The sequence below is a fragment of the Oncorhynchus masou genome, chromosome 9, assembly GCF_036934945.1.
Source record: "Oncorhynchus masou masou isolate Uvic2021 chromosome 9, UVic_Omas_1.1, whole genome shotgun sequence".
In the NCBI taxonomy this organism is placed as follows: domain Eukaryota; kingdom Metazoa; phylum Chordata; class Actinopteri; order Salmoniformes; family Salmonidae; genus Oncorhynchus; species Oncorhynchus masou.
Genome location: NC_088220.1, coordinates 51,821,997 through 51,838,187, shown reverse-complemented (window position 1 = coordinate 51,838,187; position 16,191 = coordinate 51,821,997).

Here is a 16,191-nt window from a genome sequence, read left to right as displayed (position 1 = left end):
GTGTAATCAAGTCTCCGTATAAATGCATCTGCACTGTGATAGTCTCAGAGGTCCGTTAAAAGCGCAGAGAGCATGAAATGTGGCAAAAGGATCAAGGGGGCCAAATACTTTCACAAGGCACTGTACAATTGCAAACCATCTTCAGACTTGCTTTAGTGCTACCGGTATGTAGTCAATCTACTACAGTGTACTCGTGTCACTTCCTGCCAATGAAACATATTTACACCCTAGGCTTTTTCCACATGCCTAGAGAATACGTACTTCATTGTTTTTTCAAAAGTGACCCCTGTTGTGTATTGCCGCTGTTCTCTATAGACAGTCAACATGCTGACAACAATAACATCCCTTGTAACCTATTTGTTTGAAGGGTCAAGGCCTAGCCTGTTGTTATTGGTCATGAGGCTGATGTGGTGGTGACCTGTCAACACGTGCCTGATTAGCAAAGAGGAAGAAGGTCATGGTAATCCTCCGAAACAGCATTAACGTCTCCTCAGGATCCCATTTGTTTTGCCCTCTGTGCTTCAATCGTATGGATGAAGTCATGTTTTTTCTTCTCCTGTAACCCCTAGGTAAACAGACAATGTTCTTGATCACTGACCATTTGGAATCCTATTTTAGTCAGTACTTCAAAACACTTAAAGGTCATCGTTGGCAAATACACTTTCAAGTACTTTGTTGTGTAGTGTTTTGCACCAAAAACCTCTGCAATCCTATTTGTGCATCAAAGCAATTGCTGTCCCACTTGAAATGTAATCTGTCAACTATTCAGAATACCTCACTCATCGTTTTAAAAACATTCCCATGTTTTCCTGAAAAGAAACAAGAAAATGGTGGGGCATGTGCGTTGACTGTCTACATATACCAAACCCTGCTGTACTGTATTATGTGAAACGGATCTCTCCAAACCCAAGCTCAAGCAGGAAGCTTAGAGGATTTTAATCTTCAAAGACGAAGTGCATATCTTTGATGCTGCGGTGGCTGTGTCGAAGCCCTGGTGTGTGGGAACACTATTCTGCCTCTTTCCAGGCTGCCTCAAGTGGCTCCCTCCCTGGTCCTCAGTCACTGAGGTTGGGGGGTGGGGGTAATAATATCGACTTCTTGGGGGATACGAAACCATATTGCTGACATTTCTCAAGTGGAATTAGGTGGATGAGACTCCCAGCAGCAAGTGCCGAGCAGTCACTTGTTGAGTGGCTTTTGCTGTGTTTTCACTCAAAGATTAAAGCCCAGGCTCAAACTAGAACAACTTCAGTAATAGAAAGTGTAGATCATTTACCCTATCTTTCCCTTTGAAATTCCCTCTAAGGTTGATGACAAAAATTATATTATTTGTGGTATAAATTATGATTTGGTAATTTTGAATAAATTGGCTTACCATAAAGTAGGTCTAAATGTTTTGAAGTGCCTGCTGCTTATCAGATGTCGAAATCAAGTAAAACAAGTATTTTATTTTATTTCAGGATATTTTAAGATATTTTACATTGCCCATTTTAAGGTAGAACATCTTAAAATATCTTAATTAGATAAATTACTTGTATTAAGCCTTTTTAGGGTTAAAATCATTTTTCATGGTAAGAACTCACCCCACCTTCTCCCCACTAATTTTAAGTATTTTATTACTCAAAATAAGATTGCTTACATTTTAAACTTTTTGCAGTGTAAATAAATCTGAGCTGCTTTTTTTCTGTCAGGACCATGGGCTCAAAGACAGAAGGATGCCTCAGACTCATTACCAACATATTTATCCATATTTAGCTCTAATATTTAAGTCTCTGATAAACGTAACATATTACAGGTTTAGGCAAGATTCCAAATCTAGAAATGTAGACATAAGAATACAATTGAAATGATATACCTTTTGTCTCAATTCACTGCAATTGGCTTGTCTGTGTTTCTTTTGAATTCTTTCTAAAAAAGTTTATTTTTAATCTCACCGCAAGGTGCCTGTCTGATGAATTGATGGGTTAACATTTGTAGACCTAAGAATGGCCACAAGGGGGTTATGGCTCCAATCCAATATCAAGATCTATAAAGTGTGGTGCCCATTAGATGCCCAGTAGTAATTCAAGTCAATAGCCAATTTGGAGGAATCATTAATCGTGTTATCTCTTGAACCATTCAAGACCAGAATACTTCTGATTTATGTACATTTTTGGATCTCTGTGTATAAATATAATTGGAATGGAATGAATCCTCTTAAAACAAAGTACGTATTTTTAGTAGGAAAGTGGGAATAACTGTTGATGTTTACCCCTTAGAGATGGTGATTCGGGACAGAAAATAAGCAGATAGGCCAAAACAGATTCCAAGTAAAACCGCAGCGGGTGGAAGAGTTTGACTTGGGTCTCCCACATAACATAAAATTACGCTTGACATCTATTTGACTCTTTGACACACGTCTAGCCCGTGCTGAGTCTGTTTACCATGCTTCTGAACACACTGTGTTCCCATAGCCACCACACTGTAGAGAAGCCATCTCCCTTTCACTCTGAACGAGGACCATTTAATTGATCACCTTCCAGTCTCTGGTCTTGTGTGCAGTATTTATGTCGGCCACTATGAATCAATCTCCAGCTGGATATACAGAAGAGATACACTGGGATTCCTTTTCCATTTATGGCTCGCTTGTGAATTATAGATGTTCCCTCACTTAGGTGCCCATAAACATTCTCTCTTCTACTTTATAGCCCTGTCATCCCAGCAGACTGGATGAAAGACTAATTGGATCTCTCACCATCACAACGTAGACTCACAGGTCATGTGGACAGACGCAGTTTCTACAACACCCGAGTGACCACTGAGATGAAAAGTCTACAGTGGGGTCCAAAATTGACAGCGTTTATAAAGATGAGCAATAATGACTGTATGAAGTAAATTATTCAAATACTGAGCTATATTGTACGCTCCAAAAACTTGGGAACTTGTACTATTTGATACTAATTCAATTGCGCAGAGAAAGACATTTTGTTTAATTAACAAGGTAGGGGTCAAAATGATTGATTGTTTAGTATTTTGTCCCATATTCCTAGCACGCAATGACTATATCAAGATCGTGACTCTACAAAATTGTTGGATGCATTTGCAGTTTGTTTTGGTTGTGTTTCAGATTATTTTATGCCCAATAGAAATGAATAGTCAATAATAATAATAATATCCCATTTAGCAGACGCTTTTGTCCAAAGCGACTTACAAGTCGGCTGGAGCCGGGAATCAATCATCTATTCTGTCATTTTGGAGTCCTTTTTATTGGAAATAAGTATATAATTTGTTACTAAACACTTTCACGTAAATGTGGATGCCACCATGATTATAAATAATCCTGAATGAATGGTGAATAATGATGAGTGAGAAAGTTATGTGAGTCAAAGATCATACCCCCAAGACATGCTAACAGAGCATGTCTGGTGGTATGATCTTTGACAAATTTCAGACCCCACTGTATTTCCACATCATATACTGTAAACTGGAATGTTGTTGTCATCATGTGGGAAAGATACCAGCCCTGGGTGAAAAATACCCTTCTCTATGTTTCAGGCTTTAATCCTCCATGTAACAATAATTTCATGTTTATATGTAGTATATAGATATGTAATGTATGCTTCAGGATATACAGGTTGGAAATATATGTAAATCCTTAGGTAATGTTTATCACGTTTCAGGTAAGACCCAAATGCAAACTGTGTTGAAGTAAAAAAAAAATATTACAGCAACAGGGGCAGGCAAATGACAGGTCAAGGCAGGCAGGGGTCGATAATCCAGAGTAGTGGCAAAGGCACAGGACGGCAGGCAGGCTCAGGGTCAGGGTCAGGTCAGGCAGAGGTCGGTAATCCAGAGTAGGTGCAAAGGCACAGGACGATAGGGAGGCTCAGGGGCAGGGGCATGCAGAGTGGTCAGACAGGCGGGCTCAGTGTCAGGACAGGCAAAGGTCAAAACCAGGGGAGTGAGAAAAAGAGAGACTGTGGAAAAACAGGAGCCGTGCTTATAGATGCCTAATGAATGCTTCCTTATACAGTTAATGTAAATCATTACCAAATTGATGTGTAAATAATTCTCACTGTGACCTCTTGTGAAACATTCTACCTGTGTAGACTGGATATAGTATTTATGACCTCTTCAATAGACCTGAGCTCTGCCCAGTACAAAAGGACAGGAAACATAGGCTAATTTCTCTCCAGAATACATGTACCAGTCTCCTCTCTGGGAATATTTCACATATCCAGATACTACTATTTTAATTATGCTAACTTTTTATTAATCAATCATAGCAGTCGGCCTATGTTATGAAGTCATGGTCAGTAAAGGCTATTATCTCTTTACAAGAGACTACAGCGTCATTAAAGCATGGTGATGCAGCAGTGTTCTGTCCAACATTCTGTTTACTATATGTGCTACTGGAAAATTGTACTCAAAAAAAAGAGCCTGGATTTGGCCTGGGTCAAACTCCTTGCCAAGACAAAAAGACACAGCTAGGAATGTATGTCCATAACAATAATTAATTGTCACTACAGGGGATCCATATATGCACAGGCGTGCTTTTGAATTGGAATGTTGATGTTTCTGTATTGAATGGCTGCTAACTCGTGCACGATGTACACTGAGTGTACAAAACATTAAGAACATTTTCCTAATATTGAGTTGCACCCACTTTTGCCCTCAGAACAGCCTCAATTTGTTGTGCATGGACTCCTCAAGGTGTTGAAAGCGTTCCACAGGGATGCTGGCCCATGTTGACTCCAATGCTTCCCACAGTCGTGTCAAGTTGGCTGGGTGTCAGCTGGGTGGTGGACCATTTTTTATACACACAGGACTGTTGAAAAGCCCAGCAGCTTTGCAGTTCTTGCCGCACACCGGTGTGCCTTGCACATACTACCATACCCTGTTCAAAGGCACTTAAATATTTTGTCTTGCCCATTCACCCTCTGAATGGCACACATACACAATCCATGTCTCAATTGTCTCAAGGGATAACAATCCTTCATTATCCTGACTCCAGCCTTTCATATACACTGATTGAAGTGGATTTAACAAGTGAAATCAGTAAGGGATCATAGCTTTCACCTGGATTCACCTGGTCAGTCTATGTCATGGAATGAGCAGGTGTTCTTAATATTTTGTACACTCGGTGTATATCCTGCAGTGCCTTGAAGCTCTGCTGTCCCCGACATTTGTTTACTGCTTGGCCCAGTGCTTGTAACGGTATAAAGTTCAGGCTTTTGCAGGATTGAATAGCTGCGCATTCTGAACTCTGTTGAGAGCGAACCAGATAGCTGAGATCCCCTAAAACCTCTTGGTGGAGATTGTTCTAGTGCTGAAATCAGCCCATGCCTGGGATCTGAGTAATGTAGTAACTGTTGTAGGCTACACTGTTGTATTGTGTGTGAACTAAAAATGGATACCGGCAAGTGGATTATTATTATTTATTTTAGCATGGACACAATGTCCTCCTCCTGTCACAGTCTTGACTCATGTCCAGAACATACTGGGGGACTTGGTGGGAGGAGCTCATAGAATATAGAAAACAATGTTGTTGTTTTTACGGTGGAAAAACTTTAATCGAGCAAATAAGTATTTGATCTGATGTGGAAATCTGTACACGCTACAATGCGTTGCTCCATAGGCTACTGTAGGTGGGTTACTATGACTCCAGGCCTGCATTTGACAAACCCCTTGCCTTTATCTCTCCCGTAGATTCTAATCGCCCTAGGTGATCTGTCTCCGTGTCTCTTTGGAGGTTTGGTTTGATCAGAGCTGTTTGTGCTGTGCATTTGACACATTCCATTTGCCACAGTAGTGGGTCGGCAAGGCATAGTGGGGTACACTCTCTCTCTCATTCTCTCTCCCTCTCTTTATCTCTTGAGTTTATCTGGTGTAACACATGATGAATCTCTCTGAAATGGGTGCTATGCACCGTAAAATGAGGAAGGTAGCTCTTTTAATGGACTGGAATGACTCTGTTGTTGCTAGGATATAGACCTTTTAGTGTGATGTACAGAAAGATGAGCCGTGATTTCAGCAGGTTTCATTTCACATTGAATCCCTCTTATGGTGTTGACCATTACTTTCCAATCATTTATGTCTTGTTCATGGCTGCAATTGAATCACTATCACTCTCTCTTTCTCTCTCCACCACCTCATTACATAGAGTGCTGGTATAACAGTTTATTTGAAGTATCCCACTGTTGAGGTGAACCTATAAATGTTTCAATATTATGAATATGAAGTACTGTTTTCATTCACAACTATGCCCCGGGATCCAGCCCAAAACCCCATCTTGGCTGTGACGGTAACAGCACTTAAATCTTCTCTGGGGAACGGTGCATTCAGAAAGTATTCAGACCCCTTGACTATTTCCACATTTTGTTACGCTACAGCCTTATTCTAATATTGATGAAAATATTTGTTTTTCTTAACAATCTACACACAATACCCCATAATGACGAAGTGAATAATGTTTTTTTGAAATGTTTGCAAATGTGTTAAAAATAAATTTAAAAAACACCTTATTTACATAAGTGTTCAGACCCTTTGCTATGAGACTCGAAATTGAGCTCAGGCGCATCCTATTTCCTTGATTGGAGTCCACCTGTGGTAAATTCAATTGATTGGACATGATTTAGAAAGGCACACACCTGTCTATATAAGGTCCCACAGTTGACAACGCATGTCGGAGGAAAAACCAAGCCATGAGGTCGAAGGAATAGTCTGTAGAGCTACGAGACAGGATTGTGTCGAGACACAGATCTGGGGAAGGATACCAAAACATTTCTGCAGAATTGAAAGTCCCCAAGAAGACAGTGGCCTCCATCATTCTTAAATGGAAGAAGTTTGGAATCTTCCTAAAGCTGAGCAATTGGGGGACCTCCCTTGGTCAGGGAGGTGACCAAGAACCCAATGGTCACTGACAGAGCTCCAGAATTCCTCTGTGTAGATGGGAGAATTGGCCATTCCTATTAAGCGGTCGACCTCTAATCCAGACCTTATGAAAGTTGCCAAGTATACCCTTAAACTTGTAATAAATCCAATCTAGTGATACATAACTTGACATTGTGGGAGGATAACCAACCTTCCAATTAATGGAAATGCACTTCTTAGCCGCTATAAATGCTTGGTTACACAGTTTCCTCAGATAACAGTTTCCAGTATCAACGTTTCCAAGCAAACAAAAACAGAGAGAAGGGAGAATCTGTGGACATGCTGAGATAAAAGAACATATGCATAACATATGCAAATATATCCCTTTGGGGTTGTATATGGAATGACATGACTGCACGTAATTCAGTTTCACTGGCATATAGTACGTTCTATGGATGGCCTTAAACGACAGTAATTTATGTCTGAGATTATATGAACATGACTGGGCATTCAAACATATCTGTATCCATTCATCATCATCCTCCATAGCTTATACCAGGTCTCCTCACATTTTAGTTTGACATGTTTTTTTGAATTATTTTTAACATGTTTTTGTTTTGTGTCATCGATAAAAGCCTATCAAACCTTGATACAGTTTGGATATCAACTGTGGAGGTTTGTCAGACTGCCTTAAAACATTATCTGGCTTGTCCAGTGTTTTGCTGCACAGAGAGTATAAAGTGTTGTGTCTGCAAAAATGTACTTCCTTTCCATGGCCTTCCCTGGCCACCAGACCCTGCTGAGATCCCTGTCGCCATCTGATCCTCCTAAAATGAGGCATGATAAAGAATTACCTTGGTGTACATTTAGAAATATTATACAAGAATAGAATCAATGGTTCAATATTAGAAATGACCATTATTCCCAGATCCCAGACTGTAGCTTTAAACTGCTGTCCTGTACAGATCCACAGATGATGCAATCTCCATTGCACTCCACACTGCCCTTTCCCACCTAGACAAAACACCTATGTGAGAATGCTATTCATTGTGTGCTCAGTCCCCTCCTGTACAACCTGTTCACTCATGACTGCACGGCCAGGCACGACTCCAACACAGTCATTCAATTTGCCGATGACACAGTGGTAGGCCTGATCACCAACAATGACGAGACAGCCTATAGGGAGGTTGTCAGAGACCTGGCCGTGTGGTGCCAGGACAACAACCTCTCCCTCAACGTGATCAAGACAAAGGAGATAATTGTGGACTACAGGAAAAAGAAGACTGAGCACGCCCCCATTCTCCTCGACGGGGCTGCAGTGGAGCAGGTTGAGAGCTTCAAGTTCCTTTGTGTCCACATCAACAAACTAACATGGTCCAAGCACACAAAGACAGTTGTGAAAAGGGCACAACAAAACCTATTCCCCCTCAGGAGACTAAAAAGATTTGTCATGGGTCCTCAGATCCTCAAAAGGTTCTACATCTGCACCATCGAGAGCATCCTGACTGGTTGCATCACAGCCTGGTATGGCAACTGCTCGGCCTCTGACTGCAAGGCACTATAGAGGGTGGTGCGAACGGCCCAGTACATCACTGGGGCCAAGCTTCCTGCCATCCAGCACCTCTATATCAGGCGGTGTCAGAGGAAGGCCCTAAACATTGTCAAAGACTCCAGCCACCCTAGTCATAAGTACCGGAGCGCCAAGTCCAGGTCCAAGAGGCTTCTAAACAGCTTCTATCCCCAAGTCATTAGACTCCCGAACATATAGTCAAATGAGTACCCAGACTATTTGAAGTCCCCCCCCCTCACACTGCTACTCTCTATTATCATCTATGCATTGTCACTTTAATAACTTTACCAACATGTACATACGACCTCAAATAACCGGTGTCCCCGCACATTGACTCCGTATCAGTACCCCCCTGTATATAGTCACGCTATTGTTTTTTCACTGCTGCTCTTTAATTACTTGTTACTTTTATCTTGTCACGAACCAGCTCAAAGCCCGTAACAAAAAGGAGACAACGTGGAGATAAGGAGTAACAAAATATATATTTATTAAATAAGGTCAATTAAGTACAATATACAATGGTGTGTGTATTCAGTAATCAGTAGTGTGAGTGTTTTGCATGCATGAATGTGATAATGCAGGGTGTTGAAAGGTGCCAAAGCAAACAACCAAAAGGCCACCAAGATACACAATGTGACTAATACAATTTGTGTGACAAATACAATTTGTAGCTACTGTAGGTCTACCCATCAATTCAAGATGGAACTTTGTATCATTCACTGATATTGTTAATACAGGCATACTGCAAAATTCACCTGAGCTCTGTGGACTGGTCTTCCCTGGCTTTCTGACCCTGCTGGGACCACTGTCAACATCTGATCCTGCTAAGACAGGTTCAGATGTTGTGTACTGACTGCACTAGAGGGCTCCATTTCCGCGGGACGCCTGCAGGTCTTGACAGAGATCGGGCGATCAGACAGACGACTTTGGGATGAAATTATTTTTGTTGTCCCACAGATTATTTGGAAATGGTCCTCTGTCTGCTTTGTATGCGTTAGCCTACCTATTGTATTAAAAGTACATATTTTTCGCATTATTCACACTCAGAATTCACTGCTTCAACTTCAGTAGCCTACCTCTCCTAGCTGGGCGTGAGAGTTCAAGTGTGCCTAGTATGTGTGGTCTCTCTAGTGTGGGTGCCTACATGGACGGAGAATCAAGTGGCAGTTAACTTGAACATGAAATGAACTGAAATATGATTAGAGAGACCGGGTCAGTCAATTACTTATATACTAATACTCTTAGGAAAAGTATTTATCTTCAACTCGCAATCTGTGGATTCTATTCGATTAGATAGATTGAAATTGTATGTTGAACATCACAGCATAGCTGAAAGATACAGTGGGGCAAAACAGTATTTAGTCAGCCACCAATTGTGCAAGTTCTCCCACTTAAAAAGATGAGGCCTGTAATTTTCATCATAGGTACACTTCAACTATGATAGTCAAAATGGATCATCCAAATGCTCTCTAGCAAACTTCAGACGGGCCTGGACATGTACTGGCTTAAGCAGGGGGACACATCTGGCACTGCAGATGTGACGTAGTGTGTCACTGACGGTAGGCTTTGTTACTTTGGTCCCAGCTCTCTGCAGGTCATTCACTAGGTCCCCCCGTGTGGTTCTGGGATTTTTGCTCGCCGTTCTTGTGATAAATTTGACCCCACGGGGTGAGATCTTGCGTGGAGCCCCAGATCGAGGGAGATTATCAGTGGTCTTGTATGTCTTCCATTTCCGCCCACAGTTGATTTCTTCAAACCAAGCTGCTTACCTATTGCAGATTCAGTCTTCCCAGCCTGGTGCAGGTCTACAATTTTGTTTCTGGTGTCCTTTGACAGCTCTTTGGTCTTGGCCATAGTGGAGTTTGGAGTGTGACTGTTTGAGGTTGTGGATAGGTGTCTTTTATACTGATAAGTTCAAACAGGTGCCATTAATACAGGTAACGAGTGGAGGACAGAGGAGCCTCTTAATTAAAGAAGAAGTTACAGGTCTGTGAGAGCCAGAAATCTTGCTTGTTTGTCGGTGACCAATAGTGCCATACATGTGTAACGGATGTGAAATGGCTAGCTAGTTAGCAGTGGTGCGCGCTGCTAGCGTTTCAATTGGTGACGTCACTCGCTTTGAGCCATTGAAGTAGTGGTTCCCCTTGCTCCGCAAGGGCCGTGGCTTTTGTGGAGCGATGGGTAACGATGCTTCGAGGGTGACTGTTGATGTGTGCAGAGCGTCCCTGGTTTGCGCCCAGGTCGGAGTGAGGGGACAGACGTAAAGTCTATACTGTTACACATGCATTCAAACATATTCAGTTTGCCTTGCTTTTATGATTTATGTTGTCCTTGTTGTTTTCTGTTTTCCTTTGTCTTTTTTCTCTTTTGCACATTTTGTTGGTGCATGGGGGGGATAGAATTATTTTATTTATCATTTTTTTCTCAGGGGGAGGGTCTGTGGGTGGGGGTTTGGATGGTTGAGGGGCAGCTCTTGGGGAACTGTGGGGGGGATCTTGGAGGGCTACTGGCCTGACGGTTGGGAGCTTGGGCCAGGTCTCCATTTTTGACCTTGTGGGAGATCTGTCAACGTGCCTTTGAGCAGGGTGTTGATCCTGGTTGCTTCTTGAGCAGGGTGCTGGTTGCTTTTGTGTGTCGATTCTGGATGGGAGGCTGTTAGATGACTAATGTGATGTAGTTGTTAAGCGGCTTCACTGCAAGTATACAAGCTATCTAGCCATCTAGCCATGGTTAGCCACTGCTAGCGGCTTTACCTTCTGCACAGCCAGCCAGTTTTTATTTACCTGGATAATACTCGCCAGTCCAGCTTCCCTGCCCCATCCACCGCTGCCCCCTGGACACTGATCACCTGGCTACATAGCTGATGCATGCTGGACTGTCCATTAATCACGGTACTCCATTCTGCTTGTTTATGTTTTATCTGTCGGCCCCAGCCGCACTCAGTCTCTGTTTGTAGTTAATCCGACCCTCCCTGCCTAGTCAACACCATTTTACCTGCTGTTGTTGTGCTAGCTGATTAGCTGTTGTTGTCTCACCTACTGTTTTAGCTAGCTCTCCCAATTCAACACCTGTGATTACTGTATGCCTTCCTGTATGTCTCTCTCAAATGTCAATATGCCTTGTATACTGTTGTTCAGGTTAGTTATCATTGTTTTAGTTTACAATGGAGCCCCTAGTTCCACTCTTCATACCCCTGATACCCCCTTTGTCCCACCTCCCACACATGCGGTGACCTCACTCATTACAACCAGCATATCCAGAGATGCATCCTCTCTCATCATCACCCAGTGCTTGGGCTTACCTCCGCTATACCCGCACCCCACCATACCCGTGTGCGCATTATGCCCTGAATATATTCTACCATGCCCAGAAATCTGCTCCTTTTATTCTCTGTCCCCACCGCTCTAAGCGACCAGTTTTGATAGCCTTTAGCCGCACCCTCATACTACTCCTCCTCTGTTCCGCGGGTGATGTGGAGGTAAACCCAGGCCCTGCATGTCCCCAGGCACCCTCATTTGTTGACTTCTGTGATTGAAAAGCCTTGGTTTCATGCATGTCAACATCAGAAGCCTCCTCCCTAAGTTTGTTTTACTCACTGCTTTAGCACACTCTGCTAACCCTGATGTCCTTGCTGTGTCTGAATCCTGGCTCAGGAAGGCCACCAAAAATTCTGAGATTTCCATGCCCAACTATAACATTTTCCATCAAGATAGAACTGCCAAAGGGGGAGGAGTTGCAGTCTACTGCAGAGAGAACCTGCAAAGTAATGTCATACTTTCCAGGTCCATACCCAAACAGTTCGAACAACTAATCTTAAAAATTACTCTCTCCAGAAACAAGTCCTCACTGTTGCCGCCTGCTACCGACCTCCCTCAGCTCCCAGCTGTGCCCTGGACACTATTTGTGAATTGATCGCCCCCCATCTAGCTTCAGAGTTTGTTCTGTTAGGTGACCTAAACTGGGATATGCTTAACACCCCGGCAGTCCTACAATCTAAGCTAGATGCCATCAATCTCACACAAATCATCAAGGAACCCACCAGATACAACCCTAAATCTCTAAACAAGGGCACCCTCATAGACATCATCCTGACCAACTGGCCCTCCAAATACACCTCCGCCGTCTTCAACCAGGATCTCAGCGATCACTGCCTCATTGCCTGTATGCGCTACGGAGCCGCAGTCAAACGACCACCCCTCATCACTGTCAAACGCTCCCTAAAACACTTCTGTGAGCAGGCCTTTCTAATCGACCTGGCCCGGGCATCCTGGAAGGACATTGACCTCATCCCGTCAGTTGAGGATGCCTGGTTATTCTTTAAAAGTAACTTCCTCACCATTTTAGATAAGCATGCTCCGTTCAAAAAATGCAGAACTAAGAACAGATATAGCCCTTGGTTCACTCCAGACCTGACTGCCCTCGACCAGCACAAAAACATCATGTGGCGGACTGCAATAGCATCAAATAGTCCCCGTGATATGCAACTGTTCAGGGAAGTCAGGAACCAATACACTCAGTCAGTCAGGAAAGCTAAGGCCAGCTTCTTCAGGAAGAGATTTGCATCCTGTAGCTCCAACTCCAAAAAGTTCTGGGACACTGTGAAGTCCATGGAGAACAGGAGCACCTCCTCCCAGCTGCCCACTGCACTGAGGCTAGGTAACATGGTCACCACCGATAAATCCATGATTATCGAAAACTTCAACAAGCATTTCTCAACGGCTGGCCATGCCTTCCGCCTGGCTACTCCAACCTCGGCCAACAGCTCCGCCCCCCCCCGCAGCTACTCGCCCAAGCCTCTCCAGATTCTCCTTTACCCAAAACCAGATAGCAGATGTTCTGAAAGAGCTGCAAAACCTGGACCCGTACAAATCAGCTGGGCTTGACAATCTGGACCCTCTATTTCTGAAACTATCCGCCGCCATTGTCGCAACCCCTATTACCAGCCTGTTCAACCTCTTTCATATCGTCTGAGATCCCCAAGGATTGGAAAGCTGCCGCAGTCATCCCCCTCTTCAAAGGGGGAGACACCCTGGACCCAAACTGTTACAGTCCTATATCCATCCTGCCCTGCCTATCTAAGGTCTTTGAAAGCCAAGTCAACAAACAGGTCACTGACCATCTCAAATCACACCGTACCTTCTCCGCTGTGCAATCTGTTTTCCGAGCCGGTCACGGGTGCACCTCACCCACGCTCAAGGTACTAAACGATATCATAACGGCCATCGATAAAAGACAGTACTATGCAGCCGTCTTCATCGACCTTGCCAAGGCTTTTCGACTCTGTCAATCACTATATTCTTATCGGCAGACTCAGTAGCCTTGGTTTTTCTGATGACTGCCTTGCCTGGTTCACCAACTACTTTGCAGACAGAGTGCAGTGTGTCAACATTTAACATTTAAGTCATTTAGCAGACGCTCTTATCCAGAGCGACTTACAAATTGGGTCAAATCGGAGGGCATGCTGTCCGGTCCTCTGGCAGTCTCTATGGGGGTGCCACAGGGTTCAATTCTCGGGCCGACTCTTTTCTCTGTATATATCAATGATGTTGCTCTTGCTGCAGGCGATTCCCTGATCCACCTATACGCAGACGACACCATTCTATATACTTCCGGCCCGTCCTTGGACACTGTGCTATCTAACCTCCAAACAAGCTTCAATGCCATACAACACTCCTTCCGTGGCCTCCAACTGCTCTTAAACGCTAGTAAAACCAAATGTATGCTTTTCAACCGTTCGCTGCCTGCACCTGCACGCCTGACTAGTATCACCACCCTGGATGGTTCCGACCTTGAATATGTGGACATCTATAAGTACCTAGGTGTCTGGCTAGACTGTAAACTCTCCTTGCAGACTCATATCAAACATCTCCAATCGAAAATCAAATCCAGAATCGGCTTTCTATTCCGCAACAAAGCCTCCTTCACTCATGCCGCCAAACTTACCCTAGTAAAACTGACTATCCTACCGATCCTCGACTTCGGCGACGTCATCTACAAAATAGCTTCCAACACTCTACTCAGCAAACTGGATGCAGTTTATCACAGTGCCATCCGTTTTGTCACTAAAGCACCTTATACCACCCACCACTGCGACTTGTATGCTCTAGTCGGCTGTCCCTCGCTACATATTCGTCGCCAGACCCACTGGTTCCAGGTCATCTAAAAGTCCATGCTAGGTAAAGCTCCGCCTTATCTCAGTTCACTGGTCACGATGGCAACACCCACCCGTAGCACGCGCTCCAGCAGGTGTATCTCACTGATCATCCTTAAAGCCAACACCTCTTTTGGCCGCCTTTCGTTACAGTTTTCTGCTGCCTGTGACTGGAACGAATTGCAGAAATCGCTGAATTTGGAGACTTTTATCTCCCTCACCAACTTCAAACATCTGATATGAGCAGCTAACCGATCGCTGCAGCTGTACATAGTCTTATCGGTAAATAGCCCACCCAATTTTACCTACCTCATCTCCATACTGTTTTTATTTATTTACTTTTCTGCTCTTTTGCACATCAATATCTCTACCTGTACATGACCATCTAATCATTTATCACTCCAGTGTTAATCTGCAAAATTGTAATTATTTGCCTACCTCCTCATGCCTTTTGCACACAATGTATATAGACCCTTTTTTCCTACTGTGTTATTGACTTGTTTATTGTTTACTCAATGTGTAACTCTGTGTTGTCTGTTCACACTGCTATGCTTTATCTTGGCCAGGTCGCAGTTGCAAATGAGAACTTGTTCTCAACTAGCCTACCTAGTTAAATAAAGGTGAAATAAAAAAATATATTCAATAAAAAAATATATAATAATAAAATATGAAAAATAATATGATTAGACTGTAGTTTACTATAGTGTCTGTAAATAAATATGGATAATGGAAAGAAGTGGAGGGAGCTCAACCAATGTGAGTCAAAGTGCAATCAAAAAATGTAATCATTGAAAAGGAAAAGGCACAACGCGCACATAGGTTAGGCTACTATGGTGAGTGACCACTGTGCCTTTTCATTTTTGATTAAAATTGATTACCCATTTTATTTGTCTCTGCGTGCAAATCGTCCTCCTTAAAGGTAGGCTATATCCAATAGGCCCATGCAAAACGTAGCAAGTGTTGCTGTCATCATTCTTCCTGCTTCCAGTTCAGTAGTCATACCTGTGAGATCAGGTGCGCTTGTGGTCTCAATTAAATAGAGTAGGCTATAGCCTATACATGGATGGAGGCACGGGCAGTTATTTTTCCAAGGAAATGTACTTCCTATAGGTCTATGATTAGGCTATAGTTTATTATATTGCCTAGAAATATGACAGAATATTGATCACCATCTGAAAATCTTCCCACTCCTAACAGGTAGGCTATAAAAATAGCTCAAGAGAAAGTGCAAGTCTCTCCAACTCTGCTCTCTTCAAACTACATCTATCATATTGGCTGACATGGCCCTTATATTGCTATTATTGGGCTATGTGAGAATCTCTGGTAATTTAATCTATTTCCGAAGTTACTTTTGAGCGTTTGATATTGCCTATGGGGCGCAAAATTGCTGGAACCATGGCCGGCAAGTGAGCTGCGTCACATACGCCTAAAATAACATTGTGGGACTGTGGTTGGGCTTGGGACCAGTTCTTGCAGTAGCAGGTAGGAGGAGTTGGACAGACAGCCAGCGGGAGTAGTAATGTTAGAGCTGTTTATTACTATGTGAAAAGTAGGGAATTACCTCGGGAAACTGACAGATCAATAACGTTACATTGCCATACTGACTAATTAAACTAAC